Consider the following 18,691-nt stretch of genomic DNA (forward strand, 5'->3'; position numbering starts at 1 on the left):
GTGTACAGGTGGGTGCGGCGGGATGGACAGGCGGATTGTCTTAAAAAACCGTGCTGAAGTTTAGGAATGGTGGGCGAGCGTGAGAACGACAGGGTGGGTTGACTTGTTTCCGCATGCCACAGGATTTTCATTGACGTAGACCACATGGATTCTCACAAGAACTTATGCTGGAGATGTGGCGAATTTTCGTAGGAATGCAAGAGGAGAGGTGCCGAATTTTCGCGTCATTTCTCCTGAACAGCTGACTCTGCTTTCCTCAGGGCCAGTATAGGGGAGGATACGCCGATGGGTCACGTGATCATGAAGATCACTGCGGAGGATATGGATGAGTCGCGTCACAACCGCAACATCGACTACTCCTTCGTCAGTGGCAACGAGGACGGCATGTTCCAGATAGCCAGGTAGCGCACGGTCATGGAACAAAGTGTTCTGTCTATCGCAGATGGCAACATTTGTTTGGGAATTTCGAGTCAAAATGTGCGCAGGGCCCAGCCACATGGAATACAGAATGCTTTCCAGTAGATCGACAAATTCGAAAAAATTCGTAAACCCAAGTTATTTTACATACCTGTGTGTGTTTGTCCGTACGTGAATTCTGACTATGCGTGTCTAGCGCGTGTAAACGCCCATACACTGTGCCTTTTAACACGTTACTGCGTATGTGTAGTGGTGCTGATCCTTCTCTTCATTGCAGCACCAGTGGCGAGGTGATCCTGCTGCGGCCGCTGGACCGCGAGCACCGCGCCCAGTACGTGATGGAGGCGGCCGCCAGCGACCGCGGCACGCCCGCCAGGAACGCCACCGCCCAGGTGGTCATCCAGGTCACCGATGTCAACGACCACGAGCCCAAGTTCAACCAGTCCGAGTACACAGCCTCCGTGAGCGAACTGGCGCAGGTACGGGCTCGCCGCCGCAGTGGCTGACCACGCAGCGGTCCTAGCCGTGCTGACAGACCAGTTGCGCACCTTTTGTGTAGAGAGGACGTGAAAAACCGATGCTCAATGGCTGTGCAAATAATTGCTTGTTAAAACAATGTTCTCCTTGGTGAGATACTCAGACGAGTGGATAAATTCGGTAATATGCTGCTCTCACCAAGCTATTATACAGTGCTAATATGGTCTTCCGACGTGCTGACAGCGGTACTGTCATGCTGAAAGTGTCCATGAATATAAAGTCAACTGACACTTTTATGCAGAATATCAATGGCGTTACCGAAATGTCATCGCCGCTTTGTTGGAACGACGAGTTTCAAATTATTCGCGTCTGCAGTCTGTTTGGTTGCTGGCATTGGCATTGGCAAGGTCTTGCTGGCTAGTTGCATATTCTTCAAAGAGTCCCTTCTCCTGCATATCTACTCGTACGGATCACGCATGTGGTAGCTTTGCCACGCGGAAAGCTTGCATTGTGCCCGCCTTTGCAACATGCGTCTCAGCGCCGTGGTTCCGACGAGTGTATGGCGACCGTCGCGGACGGGCGCTGGCACGCGCGGCTGACCGCGTGACCTCCCGTGTGACCCGTGTGACCTCCCCGCCGCAGGTGGGCTCGGCCGTGCTACAGGTGCACGCCACGGACCGCGACGCCGGCCAGAACTCGGCCGTCGTATACGACATCACGTCGGCAACGACCACGAGGTGTTCCAGCTGGACCGCGACACGGGCCTGATCCGGCTGCGCAAGCGGCTCGACTTCGACCGGCTGGCCGAGTACCGGTTCATCGTGCGCGCCACCGACCGCGACCGTGCGCACCCGCTCTCAGCGCTCGCCACCGTGCGCGTGCGCGTGCTGGACGAGAACGACAACGCGCCCAGCTTCCCGCAGCCGGTGTACTACGCGTTCGCCACGGAGAACGAGCCGGCCGGCCGGCCCGTGTTCACGGCGCACGCCAACGACGCCGACCGCGGCCGCTACGGCCGGCTCAACTACACGCTGACGGGCGGCGGGCGGCTGGTTCCGCGTCGACCCGGGCTCGGGCGTAGTCACATCGGCCGCCGTGTTCGACTACGAGGCGCGCGACGTGTACGCCTTCACGATCAGTGCTACCGATTCGGGCGGCCAGACGGCTACGGCGCAGGTTGCGCGTCACGGTGCGCGGCGTCGACGAGTTCGCGCCCGTGTTTGTGCGCTCGCAGTACCGACTGCGCGCGCCGGCCGACGGTCCGCCCGGCTACGTGGTGGGCCGCGTGGCGGCCACCGACCGCGACCGCGGCCCCGACGGCGTGGTGCTGTACCACCTGCGGACGCCGCACGGCTTCTTCCGCGTCAACAAGACGAGCGGTGAGATTGTGGTGACACGCAGTCTGGGCGAGCGGCGGCGGACACGGCGGGACCTGGCCAGCGAGCGGCTGGAGGTTGTGGCATCTAGCGGCCGGCCGGGCAGCTTGAGTGCGCTAGCCGGCGTTGAGGTGGTGCTGGACCCATCGCTGAACGGCACCGGGCTGCCGGCGGCGGGCGGCGGCGGCGGCGGCCTGGCCGACTGGGGCGTCGGCCTGCTGGTGGCCATGCTGTTGATCGTGATGGCGTTCGGTGCCGCCTTCGTCTTCTTGCACATGCGCAACCGTCGCGTAAGCAAACCGACGATGGCCGAGCACCTGGACTCGTCGTTCGACACGGACCTGCGTGCGGCGGCGCCGGCGGCCGGCCTGCACTACCCGCCGCGCTACAGCGAGATCGGCCATCCGTTCGGCGCGGCCGGCCGGCCAGCAGGCCGCAACACGACGTCCGAGCTGTCAGAACAGTCGCACCGCTCCGCCTCGAGCGGGCGCGGCTCGGCCGAGGACGGCGACGAGGACGAGGAGATTCGCATGATCAACGAGGGCCCGCTGATGCAGCAGAAGCTGCGCCAGCTGGCCGTGCCCGACTCGCGGCTGCACGACAGCGACAGCGTGTCGGAGGCGAGTGCGCAGAACACGCAGGAGTACCTGGCGCGGCTGGGGATCGACACGACGCGCGCCGACTCGCACAAGGGCTCGCAGAGCCTGCGCGCCGACAGCGTGCACCTGCTGGATGGGCCGGGCGGCGCGGCCGAGGGCGGCGTCAGCCTCGGCGAGCTGATCTCGTCCAAGCTGACGGCGGTGGGCGCCGAGGAGGACGAGGCCATCATGGACGGCACGCGCGCCTTCGGCCTGGACGAGACGCAGCCGTCGATGACGGGCTCGCTCAGCTCGATCGTGCACAGCGAGGAGGAGTTGACCGGCAGCTACAACTGGGACTACCTGCTCAACTGGGGGCCACAGTACCAGCCGCTGGCGCACGTTGTTCTCCGAGATCGCGCGGCTCAAGGACGACAGCGCGCCCAGCCCGTACGCGGTGAGCGCGGCCAAGCGGCCGCCGCCGCTGCTGACGAGTGTGGCGCCGCGCTCGGTGGCGGCGCCGCTGCCGCCCCGTTCTAGTCTCGGACTCGTGTCGATGCCGTCGCTGCCGCGCTCGCCCATCTCGCAGGAGGCGTTCGCGGCGCAGGGCCATGTCGCCGTCGTTCTCGCCGGCGCTCTCGCCGCTCGACACGCGCTCGCCGTCCATGTCACCGCACGTGCCGCGTGGCCTGGCGGCGGCGGCGGCGGCGGCGGCGCACCGGCGCTCCCACCTGCTGGCCGGTGCCTCCTCCAGCTCCGAGAGTGAGCTCAGGTTGTAGCGCGCGCCGGCCGCGCGCGCGTGCCATAGCCGAGTGGGCGGGCGGCGCACGCCGCGGTGCACAGCGCCGCTCGTCGCCGCCCGTGCGCCGCTCGTCGCCGCCCACATGCCGCTCGTGTCCTCATGTGATATAGGTTTAGGTGGAGAGCGCTTCCCGCGAGCGTGTTGTGTGCCAAATGAAGAGCACTTCTGACAGTGAGACTCTGTTGTTCTGTTATGCGTCGCCGCTGCATGAGTGAATGACATCAACTGTGCTTGTGTTGCGAAGTGTCCATTTTTTCATAATTGTATTTGTCCTGCAGTAATATATCAACCGATGTGTGCCAAGCCCACATAAACATTTTGAAACGTTTTTGAGCTGAAGGGATATGTCAGGCTACTCGCCCTTTCTGATGGTACATGAATTATGATTGCTAATGTAGTATACAGCACGAATGACCGAAGGCCACGGAGGCCAGGAAACGAGTTCAAGTGGTGGATTATAAAATATCTGAATGATCGACCGCTGTAGGGCGCGGAATGTTTTTGTCCTACATGAAAGCCATGCATTGGGCCCGTAGAGAAAACCGTAATTATAGCGGGATTGAAAGGCAGGGTATCTCCTCAGCCTGAGAGCGAGAGGATTGGGTACCAGATGTTCTGAAGATCATAACACAGCTGCCATCCACAAATTGCGTTTCCCATTGACGGGAAGATCCACTGGCATTGTTTGCTACCTTCGACTCGGCTACCATCGACTGTCTGGGCACGGTAATGCCAGCAAAGAATTCTCAGAAAACGTCACCATTTCCCCACAAACAGAAACCGAAACCATGGAGTTGAGAGCGGTCAAGTAATTTGCAGAAATCCCAGGAAAATAGAACTCGTTACGTAAAAGTTCAGTCAGTTTCAATCTGGCGCATATTCACAGGCCACGGTAAGAGGCTCGTTCGTATCGTATCCAAGCTCTGCCTGTCCAGTTTTGTGTTTAGATGCTTACTTACATGTTCGGACAAGTTTCCCCGTCTCGCCGTCAATCGCATTGAGTAGGACTTTTGTGTTTAAAGGCATCTTTATGTGTTGGTACAAAGCTTTCGCCGTCTCGCCGTCAATCGCATTGAGTGGGAGTTTTACGTTTAAATGCGCATTTATGTGCTCGTACAAAGCTTCACCGTCTCACCGTCAATCCTATTAGGTAAGAAACTAACAAAATCACTCCAACATAGCACTGGTTTGGACAACTCTCATTCCATACCTCAGCGGTGCTGCCTGGGACAGGCACTGTCCAGTTTGCATCGGCCTACATGGTCATCACGTCAGCAGTACTGCTCGGAACAGGCATTGTCCCAGTTTGTGCCAGCCCATGCGGTCACCAACTCAACGACGTTGAGCAGGTCATCTCGGTTCAGCCCACACCATCACCGCCACAATGGCCCTGCCCAATACGTCAGCCCGGGTCAATAGACATGTTGTCGCTGCATCAGTAGCGCTCCCCAGCACGGGCAGAGAAGCTCAGCTCGGCCCATGCCGTCGCTGCATCAGTAGCGCTCCCCAGCACGGGCAGAGAAGCTCAGCTCGGCTCACGCCGTCGCCACATCAGAAGCACTCCCCAGCACGGGCAGAGAAGCTCAGCTCGGCCCATGCCGTCACCACATCAGCAGCGCTGCAAGGGCGGGAACGGACGGCTGGTCGGCGGGACCGGCGCCAGCGAGTGTAGATAAGATGGGAAGACAGACAGGCGGCGCGGCCCTCATCAGTGTATGTACGTCCTGCTCGCGCACTTGGCTGAGCGGATAAGCTCTCCGCTACCAGCAGTGTTACCGACTGTGTGGAGGCCGTCAGCCGGTGACGAGGTCACTGCAGGGACTGCCGGCATTCCACGCTAAGCTGCCCACTCTGTGCCGCGAACAGATCAGCGATGATGCAACCGTAAGTGACCGAGTCACCGGTGTTTTGCAAAATCCCGAGTAATGTCGGCTTACTTGCGAGTATACATTGTGCAAGAAAATCCAGTTCACTACTGCATAGGTTTTATCGCGCAAGGCTAAACACGACAAACTGTGTCCCACATAGCCGTGTGAACTATTGTTATACATTGTTGTTTTTGCACGTTGTGAAACGGTATTGACCTATCATCTTAATGATATGTGATCTACGAAGGCTTTGCAATTACAAGGTAGTTGCCCCGAAAATATATCAGACATCGACTAGATTGCAATCAGGTGATCTACATCATCTGAGCCCTCGTCCAGCGACATTACCCAGCAGACCTCGAATACAGCAGACCATTTGCATGACCGTTGGACATTCGAGAACAAGTGATTCTTGTAGCGTAGCTTACATTATTACCAACCCGGTGTTTATCACTAATACACTTGAAACTCTCCGAACAACTTAACCCGGCCCACTCTGCGGCGACTCGGTGTGGCCTCACACAGCGTGGAGGCAGCCCTCTCGCCAGCTGCCTGTATTTCAGCTGGTCTCTGCTGCTCCTGGCGACGGCGGGCTGGCTGGCGACCCCCGGCGGCGCCGCAGCCGGCGACTGGGAGGCGTTCAAGCTGCAGTTCGGCAGGGTGTACTCGACGGCGCAGGAGCAGCTGCGCAGGCAGGTGTTCGAGCGCAACCTGGAGATCATCAGCCGCCACAACGCCCAGTTTGACGCTGGCAGGAGCTCGTATCGTCTGGCGGGTGAACCAGTTCGCCGATCTGACCAGCGAGGAGTTCGGCCGGCAGGTGCTCCTTCCGGTGAGGAATGGCGCAGCTGATGCTGTGGTGACGCGTTTGTCGACGGGTGCCGACGGGTGATGCCAGGTTAATATCATGTCGGGGCGCCTGTTGTGACGGTATCTGACCTTAAAGGGTGCCCAGCAGTTGATTAAACGGTTTTGAATGCAGTTAATCAAAATATATGTTATTTTAGTTCTAATGAAGCTATGTTCTCAATTGGAGTTTACCGCATTTCCATTAGTGTTATTGTTCAGCGTCTAGCAAGTGATGTTTACCAAGATGTGTTTGGTCTTGCTTTTTCAAATAATGTTAGCGACTCACAGCCAAAAAATGGTGCCTCTAAATCGATTTCCGGAACGAAATAATTGCAAATGCTGTGAGAGGTTGAGCACAATCGTGTCAATTATTGTTCAACGCCCCAGCAGAACTCACAACCAAAGCAATATACTTCAATGTTTGAACATTCATTGGCCGGGCAGAACTCTTCCGTGTTCCGAGTTCATCCCAAATTTTCGCGATTACATCACCGGTAGTAAAAACTCACGGCGTGGTCATGCTTCCACGACACCTGCAGGTGTCCCACGCCTTCGCTTTCCCTACCAGCGCTGAGGGCTCGCACCGCCATCTCCGCAGACGGCAGCGCCACTGCCAGCGAACGGCTCCGCCACCGCGGGGCCGGCTGGCCTGCGCGGGACCGGCGGACCGGGCGGACCTCACCGGACCGCGCCGGACCAGTTCGACTGGCGGCAACACGGCGTGCCGATCCACATCAGGGACCAGGGCATGTCGGGCGGCTGGACGATCCCGCCCGTGTCAGCCGTGGAGAGCGGCCTGGTGATCAGCGGCGGTCAGCTGGTCTCGCTCAGCCGTCAGAACCTGCTCGACTGTGTGTCGCCGCCGTCGATGGCCGGCGCGCTCGAGTACGTGCACGAGCACGGTCTGGCGTCCGAGGCCGACTACCCGACCACCGGCGGTCAGGGGCACGTGTCGGCAGAACGTGCCGGCCGCCGCCGCCTTGGATCAGGTGCACCAGGTGACGAGCGGTGACGAGGTCGGCCTGGCCGCCGGCCTCCTTCAGAACCCGGTCGCCGTCCTCATCAACGCCGGACTCATCTCGTTCCAGGTGGGCTTCAGTCCCAGCGTGGTAGGTGTTTCCAGGCGGGGAGGGGGCGGCGAGACCGGAGGAGGGCGTGGTCACATGGGTCCTCTGTGTAGCAGTTGGTTTGGGTCAGCTGTGCAGCAGTTATTTGGGGGTGCGAGATCGGAGGAGGGCGTGGTCACGTGGGTCCTCTGTGTAGCAGTTGTTTGGGCCAGCTGTGCAGCAGTTGTTTGGGGGTGCGAGATCGGAGGAAAGCATGACGACGTGGGTCTTCTGTGCAGCAGTTGGTTTCGCTGTGTGTGGGTGTGAGATCACGTCGGTATTTGCCGGTGTCAATTTAGATCGTGTGCGCACCGCGATGGAAAGGCTTTGACTGACCGTGGTCACCGAGAAAGCGTCTGCCACAGATTTGCTGCGTCGGTCGTATGTCCTTACCGATGCCGGGCTCTACCACACATACGGACTACTACCGGATACCTCAAGTAAATGTGTGAAAGCCTTAGGACATCAGTGTCAGGTCCACGTGATATTTCGGCCGACGCTTTACACCCAAGAATCTAACCCATCACGTGCTCAATTCTTTAATTTGTGAAAGAGCACAGTAACACGCAGTTAGTCACAGTCACAGAACAGGCTGAACCTCCACGGCGTTGGGAAACCGAACGTAATCTGATCCGTGCCTCGCCATACAGCGCCTGGGCTTATTTTCCTGGGCGCAAATTTTCCGAAGTTGAAAGGGAATGTGCAGGACCAACACGTACGGAATGTGCAGTGAAATTTTCCGAAGTGAGGAAGGGTGTCGGCCCTGAAAGACGGCTGTCCTGTCAATCGTCTGCCCTGCGTCATCCGGAAGGCACGTACCTCATTCAGCGCCTCATCCGGAAGGCACGTAAAGCCCCTTCAACTGGGGAGGGTGTGCAGCGGCAGCTCCAGCCGGAGCCATGAGTTGGCCCCAAGGCCGGCCTGGTGGGTGTCCCGAGCGTATGCACATACCGAGGCTTGGATCCTTGAGAGGCGCAAGTCACGGTGGTGACGACAGATCTCGATGGCATCAACACTGCTCCACACACATCACCGCCTGCGTCTGTCCAGGTCACAGCGCAGACCTCGATGGCATCAACACTGCTCCACACACATCACCGCCTGCGTCTGTCCAGGTCATAGCGCAGACATCGATGGCATCAACACGGTTCCACACCACATCACCGCCTGCGTCTCTCCATGCCAGAGCGCAGTTCAAAAATGCTCCATCGTCACGAAAGGATCTCTGTCCGAACAAAGCGTACACGCAAACAAGCCCCCTGCCCACTCCCGATAGGCCACTGACATCGTCCAGAAAGCATCCCTTGCCCGCTGCCTTCGGGTGTCCTGCAGCGGTGTGAGGCCATCGCCGCTGACATGAGCCGTGCCTGCTGCAGCTCTACTCCTCCGGCATCTACGACGACCCGCGGTGCACGGCGTCGGGGGTTGACCACGCCGTCCTCCTGGTGGGCTACGGCACGGCGTCCGGCACCGCCTTCTGGACGCTGGCCAACTCCTGGGGCCACGTCCTGGGGCGAGGCCGGCTTCATGCGCATGAAGCGGGGCGACAACATGTGTGGCCGTCGCCTCCTACGCAGCCTACCCCACCGGCGTGCATGCCGCCTGACCGGCTCGCGTGCGGCGCCGAGACGTGGGAGAGCCGGACGTGTGACGTGCGCTGGGGACGTGCGTGACCTGTAAGAGCGATGGCGTGAGACGTCTCAGTGTTCTCTGTTCAAAGGGATGAATCGTGAGGTTCGAGCCGCTGGGCACTGATACGCGCCGACCGAAACCGCGCGTCCATGGAGAGTACAGACGATGAAGCGTAGAGGGCAGCCTGCAGCCACCTGTAAGGCCAGGGAAGTGTACTGCGGCGTGTGGAGACCAGACGTGTGCATAAATTTGGATGTGGTTCGAGGTGACTCTGAAATCATGCAACTTCGGTTGAGTTCAAGTGCTACAGCATGACGCAAAAATCATCGTTTGCTGCACCAAGCTTATATGAAGTCACAATAAAGACCGCACAAGTCCAACAAGCATGTGAAAATGATATGCGCATCAGGCATTATGAATACCATTTCCAGGACACCTACACAGCAATGGCCCATCTCACCCGACTGCAATCGGCGCACTGATTCCAGGACCTACACAGCAATGGCTCATCTCACCCGACTGCAATCGGCCACCGGCTCATCTCACCCGGGCGCACTGATTCCAGACACCTCCACAGCAATGGCTCACTCACCGACTGCAATCGGCGCACTGATTCACCACCAAAGTTTATTGCATCGTGATTGCAAAGTAGTCCGCACATCGTATGGTTCTCGGAAAAATTGCCCACGTCGACCCGTTCGCTGGTCTTTCCTAATCACAAAGTCACGCCTGAATTAACTCATCTTCCCTGGAGGTAGTTAGCATACGCATTCCAGGCGAGCTTTCATGCATCTCTCACCCTAAATTGGTGACCCTCTTCCCAGTTAAATCCGTCCCAGTGCTTTAGAAAAATTAGAAAATTGCAGGTTCCCGGGCAACATTGCGTCTATGCTGAGCGGACTGGACTCAAAGTCGACATTCCCAACACATTTAGCGTCAAAAGGTGTGACATGGGAGCGATCTGAGTTAAATAGGTACTTAGGCCTCGTGGGACCATTCAAGGTCATTGACCTGACCACAACTATCTGTTCCATGGGAGCTACCACTTTAGATGCATTTCATGCCCAAGAATTGCACTTTCTTACATATTCAAAAACAAACGTTCGAAAGCAACAACAGAAATTCATTTTCGTCATTATCACTCTGCAAGTCTCGAGAAACTTACACAGCGCCGTGGTCTCATTTGGGATCAAAGGTATCGATTATTCCCGCCATGAATCAACCGTCATGTAAACAAAACTGCACGGCGTCGTCCATTGAGTTTTCATGGGCTTGGAAAATTTCACTGGGTAGCAACGTGTTCTCTGTTTACGCGCGTTTTGTCATAAATGTCCGGCAACCTCGGGATATCTACTCGTGGCGCCGTAAAGGTCACCGACGTCGCTCTGATGAAAATGGACTCTGTGAGACTTATATTATTACTAACCGCTGCTACTTAGCCTTGGATGATCCGCAGGGGCGTCCTGAAGTAAACGCTTGCTTGGATCCTATTCTTTTAGGCCCAACAGTTCACAAACATTTGTGGTAAGAACTTCGGAAGGAGGTCATTTGTTCACTTTTCCTCTGAAAATCGATTGCTCTGTAGGCGCAGGAGACATAAGACCCCTTTTCTCCCAGTGGAGATATCCTTAAGACGTGCGGATGCCTCGGGAGACGGCCTGGCTGGAGGTCAACACTCTCGGAGAAAGTCACTTGAAAAAAAAAAATCGTGGAGAAATACTTGGGTCATGCAACCTTTGTGCGGCCTGTTATTTTGCCTGAGCTGCTGAAAGTAGTTTGCACGGGAGCCGGTCCACGACCTGACATGCCACAAATGACGTCACGGTGACAGAAGCCTGTTAGCTATTTCTGGCATCCTGAAGCACTTTACAAGCTCTTTCAGATATATGGCTGGCCTAGCCGACACAAACAGCGTGGAAAGATAATTTCTACAAAGTTATTTGAAAGTGTAAAAAATCTCCCTAAAATGTCAAAATGCCACACAAACATGAGCAGCAATTGCAGTTCGTTATCTATGACGCCACGCTAAGGCTCTCTGAAAGTGCTGAAAGTGGAAAGCCGGCATGATGCCGCCTGGACCTACCGAAAGGCGGCAAGACCTAAAGCATATTCTCGTCTTGCTGATCACACTCGACAAAATGTACATTTCGAAACGGAATTTACACACTTCTGACACATTCTGACAATAAAAAAATAAGCGGACCCGTACCCAAGTTAAACCCTTATATTCCATTCTGAAGATTCTTGGGTGTCTGTGCGCCATCCGAGGTAAAGTTATTTCCCGAACTCTCCTTTCCATTATTACAATGTCCAAAAAGATCTGAACAACGTTGGGATGTTTTCCACATGTGGCAACAAGCGTGCCTCTGAAGGAGCAGTTACTTGACAGTCAGCCCGATAATTAGTAAAAGGGCGCTTTGGCTCGCCTGGAAGACAGGAACGCACTGCCCTTGTGTGCAGACTGGGCGCGTTTAAGGCTTTACTTTCTTGCGTATTAAAAAGAAGCAAGAGAAGCGTTGTTTTCACCACTATCGCTCAGCAAGTGTAGATAAATATTCACAGCTGCGTGGCCTAACTCGGAATCAAATCTATCGATAGTCCCCGCAATGAAACAACCGTCACGTAATAGAGGTGGGCGGCATTGTCCCTCGAGTTTTTTGTTCATGGACTCGGGGAGTTTGATTGACTTACAGCGCGTTTACTGTTTACGTGTATTTCGTTCCGTACCTCACCTTTAATATGTAAATGCTTAATGAGCCAAGGGCATCTAGAACTGTGACAAGGAGAACACTGACAGAACGACTTTAGGAGGAAGACCGCCGCCTTTGCAAAAATGAAGGATATGTTTCTATAATAACAAAATTGTGTTACAACGCTTTAATTTGCTATTGCACGTCTTTACCTATACGTTGGGAGCTTTATCGCTGGAAATATTGTTTTATTTTGCGGTTTAAGGCGTCTAAACATGCGATAGTGATGTGTCATGCTTCACAACAGACTCCAAACAATAGGGTTTCAAACGGAAGCTTTATTTTCAGGTTTTCTTCACTTCAAGTCATTGTCCAGCGGGTAAAATCACGCTTGCAGAGCCGACAGTACGCTCGTTCTTAGCAAGTAGTTTTGTGACTCGAAGCAAATAGTATTTCTGACAAATGTGTTATCAGGAGATGACAGCTACATAACACTCTGCATAAGCATGCTCAAAACCATTATGTCATGAACGTCAGGGATGAACAGTGCTTAAATTGCAGATGGTTTGGTGAGTTAACATATGCACTTGTCACGGAAGCTGCTTAACAAAGCGAAGCGCCACAAAGCTGCGCTACAGGCACTGGTGGTACCGTTCCACAAAAGTACTGTTTCGTGAAGAAACTTGTCGTGGCTATAACTTAACAGGTCTGCGACTGTCTTGGGCAGGTGGAACTATCACCATCTTATCACAATCAAGTCGTTATTTCAATGTTACCGCACACAATCAACTGCGTTCAGAGAAAAGGGTACTTCTCTTCAGGAAGAGCAACCAGCTTGCCCCTAACGTAGTGTTTGCACACAAGGCGGGGACAGCAGTCTGGAAATGCCTTCCTGCGGTCTCCCACGGCCTCTCTGCAGAAACAGATTGTCCGCCTTCAGCTTCTGGAAAGTCCACCCGCCTGCCCACCTGGGGGCACCTGCAAAAAGAAGAAAATTATGTGTCATTTCCCACAGCTGCCTCTCTGAGACCAAAATCCTAGTCGCTCAGAGCATCAAGTCCACTCCCAGGGCCCGATTTTGCTTTTGGAGTATGCTTGAAATGTAAACTGATACCTAAACACTAAACTCTGCAAGCCTTCTAACGCTTGCTACACAGCTCGAACAAACACTATTGAGATGGACTGTCTCGTCGTAGTCGATGTGCTTGAGGGTGCTCACCGGAAGCGGTCGATGTAGAGAGTACCGTTCTCCTTGATGCAGTGGCTCTGCTTGCAGCCCGAGTTACGGCTGCTCCACACAGCACCCACGGGGAAATCTCTTGCCGATCTGGTAGTCTTGGCACTTATCACCTGAAAGCAGACCAGTGCCACAGTCAGACCATGTCACCGGTCGCCTCGCCACCCCCACCTTGACGCGTAACGTAAACCAACAGATCGTCGCACAAGATCGCTGCGTAACAGCGGCCGATCGTAAGCAATCTCGTGCCTCTTGTGCAGTCCCGTGATTTTTAGCCAAAGTCTCGTGCGGCCAATAGCGGTGGCGCATGCACGCCCTGCGTTTCAAACTGACCGGCATTGAAGCGTTACTGTATCCCGGTAGGAGTCCGTTACAAAAACTGAACCATCACGCAAACATTGCGGAACAGCAAAGCGAAGAATATCATGCCGCCGATAGCTGATCATACCTTGGTGATACTATTCTGCTATAGTTACATGATTACGAAGCAGACGACAAATTGCTGAGATGTCTTGAACTGTTGACGTGTGCTTTAATGGGGCCCGATTTATAACTTCCCTATGCAAATGGCAGCTGACGCTGCATCCGAACGCTGCAGCACTCACCTTTTCCAACGGGGAACTTGACGAACCTCGGGTACTGTTGAGCCAAGCAGAGCTGCGCCCCGAGAACCAGCAGAACTGCGAACTTGATCATGTTGGCCGACGTTGTGGTCTGTGGTGCTGTGCTGCTATGGCCGCTGTGCGCCGTTGCTCGGGCCGTCTGTACCTCTCTCGCCGCTGGCACGCCGGTTATATAGCGGCGGCGGAGGGCGTGCGGGCGCGCGTGCGGCGTGCGCCCACTCCACCGCCGGGGGCGTTGTTCAGACAGGGAATCTCCTCGCCGCCCGCCCGGTCTTGGCCACGGTGAGACTCTCTGGCGCCACGACTCGGCGCCCCGGTGGTGCTCCCCGTCCTGCCCGGCGCCAGCGAGGGGACCCTTCACGACTGCCGTTGGCTGCTGAAGACTGTCTGCTGATCGTCAATTTGCTCATCTTGTGTCACACCAGAAATCGAAGAATATTCCTCTTACTGGGTGGAGGTATTTGTGCTAATCTTTATTAGCGATCATGCAACATCAACCGGTTGAGCTCTGGCGAAATTCTATTGAAATCTTTTCCACATCTCTGTAACGTACGTTGGCTGCAAGCAGGCAGTAGATGATTGAGCTTACTTATCCTGCACAGATCACCATGTTTAGGAACATAGGGGCGCAGGAGAACATTGTGGTTTTCTCGATCTCGGCATATCTTCTCGTGGCGCCGTAAATGTCCTGGCGATTTCAGCACGTCTATTTGTGGCACCATGAATGTCCCGACGATCCCGGTATATCTGCCTGCGGCGCCGTAAACGCTCCGACGCCCTTTCATGAGACCGGAATCACTAAGACGTATATTGTCACTAACCATTGCTACCCAAGCTTGCATGATCCCGATACACACCGTCAAGTGAACTTTTGCTAGGGTCCTGCTTTTTGGGTTCAACAATTCGCAAACATTGGAGATAAGAACTTTAGCAGGCAGTCATCTGCTTCCTTTTCCCTTGAAAACCGACTGCTTTGTAGATGCAGATGACATGAGACCTTGTTCTCCAGCGGAGATCTCCTTCAGACGTGCGGCTTCTTCAGGAGACGACCTGGCTGGAGGTCGGCACTCCCGGAGACAGACACTTGAAGAGAACTCATGGAGAAGTGCTTGCGATATCCGCCCTCTGCGCGAATTGCTATTTCAGTTGAGTTTTGAAATCAACTGCATAGGAGTCATGCCACGACCTGACATACCTTAGGTGACGCCACGGTGAATGGGGCCTCTTAATCATTACTGGCATCCTAAAGCACTGCTCAGGCTCCTTCAGATCTATGGCTGGCCTTGTCAACACAAAACAAAGCGGAAAGACAGTTCTTACAAAGCTGGTCTGAAAATTTGCAATCTTAAAGAGTGAAAGCAATAGATACATGAGCAACAATTGCAGCTTGACATCAACGGCTTCACGCTACGGCTCTGTGAACGCGCTGAAATTGAAGAGCCAACATGATGCTGCCCACACCTACCGCAAAGCGGCAAAACCTCAAGAACATTGCCGTCATGCTGAGTATATTCGATAGATCACACCTCTCGAAACGGAATTAACATACTTCTGACACGTTTTGAAATCAAGAGACTAAGCAGACTCGTGCCAACACGCTGACAGCATCCTTTTTCATCCTGAGATTCTTGGGTGTCTGTACGCCATCCGGGGTGCGTCCAAAAAGATCTGAACAACAATGGAATGCCGTCCTCATATGACGCCAAACGCACCTTTAAAGGAGCATTCCCTGGATAATCAGCGCGATCTGTAGGAACATGGCTCTTCGGCTTGCCTGAGTGGCGCCATGCGAGAAAGATAGGACCGCGCTGTACTAGCGCGCAGACTGAACGTATTTCAAGTTGTCCTTTCTTACGCCTTCAAAAGCAGCAACAGAAATGTAATATTTGTCCATAGGAGTGCTCTTTCGCTCAGCAAGTGGTGTACATTTACAAATCTCCGCGGCCTAACTCGGAATAAAATTTTCGATAGTCCCTGCAACGAATCAATTGTTGCGTAAATACAAGTGAACGGCATGGTGGCTTGAGGTTTTTCATCGATTCAGAAATTTGCTTGAGTTACAGTGTGTTTACTGTTACGTGTATTTTGTCTCGTGTCTCGATTTTGATATGTAAATTCTTGGTGAGCCAAGATCATCTAGAAACGTGACGAGGAGGAAACTGACAGAACGGCTTTTAAAAGAAGACTGGCGCCATTGCAACAAGGAAGGATGTGTTTCTATGTTAACAAAGTTTTGTTGGAAAGCTATAATTTGCTGGTGTGCGTTTTTACCTATACGTGTGGAGCTTTTATTGCTGGAAATATTGCTTCATTTTGCTGTTCGTTCATCGTAGCATGTAAACATACCATGGTAGTGTTTCATGGTTGACAGTAGGCTCCAAACAGTAGGCTTCCAACCGAAACTTTATTTTCAGATGTTCTTCACTTCAAGTCATTTTCCAGCGGGTAAAATTACGCATGCAGAGCCGACAGTGCGCTCGTTCTTAGCAACTAGTTTTCTGACTCGAAAGCAAATCTCACTTCCGACAGAGGTGTAATTAGGAGCTGACAGCCACATAACTCTGCATAGACATGCTTAAACCATTATGTCATGGATGTCTGGGGAACACTTGCTTAAATTGCAGGTGGTTTGATGAGTTAACATATGCACTTAACACAGAAACCTCTTCACGAAACAAAGCGCCACAAAGCTACGCTACAGGCACTGGTGGTACCATTCCACAAAACTACTGTTTCGTGAAAAAAAACTACTGATAACTATAACGTATCAGGTTTGCGACTGTCTCCGGCAGCTAGAACTATCACCATCGTATCACAATCAAGTCGTTATTTCAATGTTACCGCACGCCATCAACTGCGCTCAGAGAAAAGGGTACTTGTCCTCAGGGAGAGCGACCAGCTTGCCCTTAACGTAGTGTTTACACACAAGGCGGGGACAGCAGTCCGGAAATGCCTTCCTGCGGTCTCCCACGGCCTCTCTGCAGAACAGGTTGTCCGCCTTCAGCTTCTGGAAGTCCACCCGCTTCCGCACCTGGGGGCACCTGCAGAAAGAAAAAACTATGTGTTATTTCCCACAGTTGCCTCTCAAAGACCAAAATCCTCGTCGCTCAGAGCATCAGGCCACTCCCAGGGCCGATTTCGCTTCTGGAGTATGCTTGAAATGTAAACTGATACCTAAACACAAGGCATGCTCTGCAAGCCTTCTTCCACTTGTTATACAGCTTGAACAAACACTATTGAGATGGACTGTCTCGTCGTAGCCGATGTGCTTGAGGGCGCTTACTGGAAGCGGTCGATGTAGAGAGTACCGTTCTCCTTGATGCAGTGGCTCTGCTTGCAGCCCGAGTTACGGCTGCTCCACACAGCACCCACGGGGAATCTCTTGCCGATCTGGTGGTCCTCGCACTCATCACCTGCAAGCAGACCAGTGCCACAGTCAGACCACTGTCACCGGTCGCAACGCCACCCCCCACCTCGACACGTGATGTAAACCAACATATCGTGGCACAAGATCGCTGCGTAACAGCGGCCGACCGTATGGAATCTCGTGTCTCTTGTGGAGTCCCGTGATTTATAGCCAAAGTCTCGTGCGGCCGATAGCGGTGGCCCTGTCATGCCCTGCGTCCCAAACTGCCAGGCATTAATGCGTGGCTGTGTCTCGGTGGAGTGGCTGTACATGATTACGAAGCAGGCGACGAATTGCTGAGATTACAAAAGCGAACCATCACGCAAAGAAACATTGCAGAACAGCAAAGCGAAGAATTTTAAACTGTCGATAGCAGATCATACCTTGGTGATACTATTCTGCTATAGTTACATGATTGCTAAGCAGACGACAAATTGCTGAGATGTCTTGAACTGATGGCGAGTGCTTTAGCGGCGCCCGATTTGTAACTTCCTTATGCAAATAGCAGCTGACGGAGTCATCCGAACGCTGCAGCACTCACCTTTTCCAACGGGGAACTTAAAGTACCTCGGGTACTGTTGAGCCAAGCAGAGTTGCGCCCCGAGAACCAGCAGAACTGCGAACTTGATCATGTTGGCCGACGTTGCGGTCGGTGGTGCTGCGCTGCTCTAGCCGCTGTGCGCCGTTGCTCGGGCCGTCTGTACCTCTCTCCACCGCTGGCACGCCAGTTATATAGCGACGGCGGAGGGTGGGCGGGCGCGCCTGGGGTGTGCACCCACTCCACCGCCGGGGGCGGTGTTCAGACAGGGAATCCCCGCGCCGCCCGGCCGGTCCTATATGGCGCCACGGCTCGCGCGGTCCGGCGGTGCTCCCCGTCCTGTCTGGCGCCAGCGAGGGGCCCAGCGAGGGGAGGAGGTCAACACTCTCGGCGAAAGATACTTGAAGAAAACTCATGGAGAAATGCTTAGGACATCCGCCCTTTGCGTGAATTGTTATTTCATCTGAGTTATGGAATCAATTGCATAGGAGTCTGGCCACGACCTGACATACCACGGGTGACGTCACGGTGAATGGGGCCTCTTTATCATTGCTGGCACCCTAAAGCAGTGCTCAGGCTCTTATAGATATGTGGCCGGTCTCATGGACACAAACAAAGCGGAAAAAACAGTTCTTACAACAGAATTGGCTGAAAATATGCAAAATTCCCCCCCCCCAACTTAAGATGCCAAACAAACATGAACAACAATTGCAGTTGAAATCAACGAAGCCCGTTAAGTCTCTTTAAAAGTGCTGAACGTGAAAAGTCAGCATGATGCCGCCTAGGGCTATCGAAAGGCAACAAGACCTGAAGTACATTACCGTCTTCCTGATAGTACTCAACATATCACACCACTCGAAAGAGATTTTACACGCTCCTGACACATTTTGAGAATTAATGAGCTCAGCAGACCAGTACTAACACTACGCCATTATTCTTTTTCATTCTGAAAATCCTGTGTTGTCCGTGCGCCATCGGATATGCAGCTGATTCCGTAACTCACATTTTTCCATTAAGATTTGAACAACATTAGGATGTTTTCCACATGTGGCGACAAACGTAGCTTCCAGAGAGCAGTCACTGGACAATCAG

At 54.0% G+C, this 18,691-nt stretch overlaps 1 long non-coding RNA gene across 1 annotated transcript; it reads right to left on the reverse strand.

The window, feature by feature from the left end:
• Positions 1-16,325: 16,325 nt before the first annotated feature.
• LOC119110899 (uncharacterized) lies at positions 16,326-17,620 on the reverse strand. The gene is made up of 3 exons (XR_005095572.1): positions 17,603-17,620; positions 16,939-17,068; positions 16,326-16,696 (listed from the first exon to the last, which is right to left on the reverse strand). It is a non-coding gene; the product is annotated as an uncharacterized LOC119110899 (long non-coding RNA).
• Positions 17,621-18,691: the final 1,071 nt, after the last annotated feature.

Source organism: Pollicipes pollicipes, unplaced genomic scaffold (assembly GCF_011947565.3).
Source record: "Pollicipes pollicipes isolate AB1234 unplaced genomic scaffold, Ppol_2.1 Scaffold_7247;HRSCAF=8697_pilon_pilon_pilon, whole genome shotgun sequence".
NCBI classification, from domain to species: domain Eukaryota; kingdom Metazoa; phylum Arthropoda; class Thecostraca; order Pollicipedomorpha; family Pollicipedidae; genus Pollicipes; species Pollicipes pollicipes.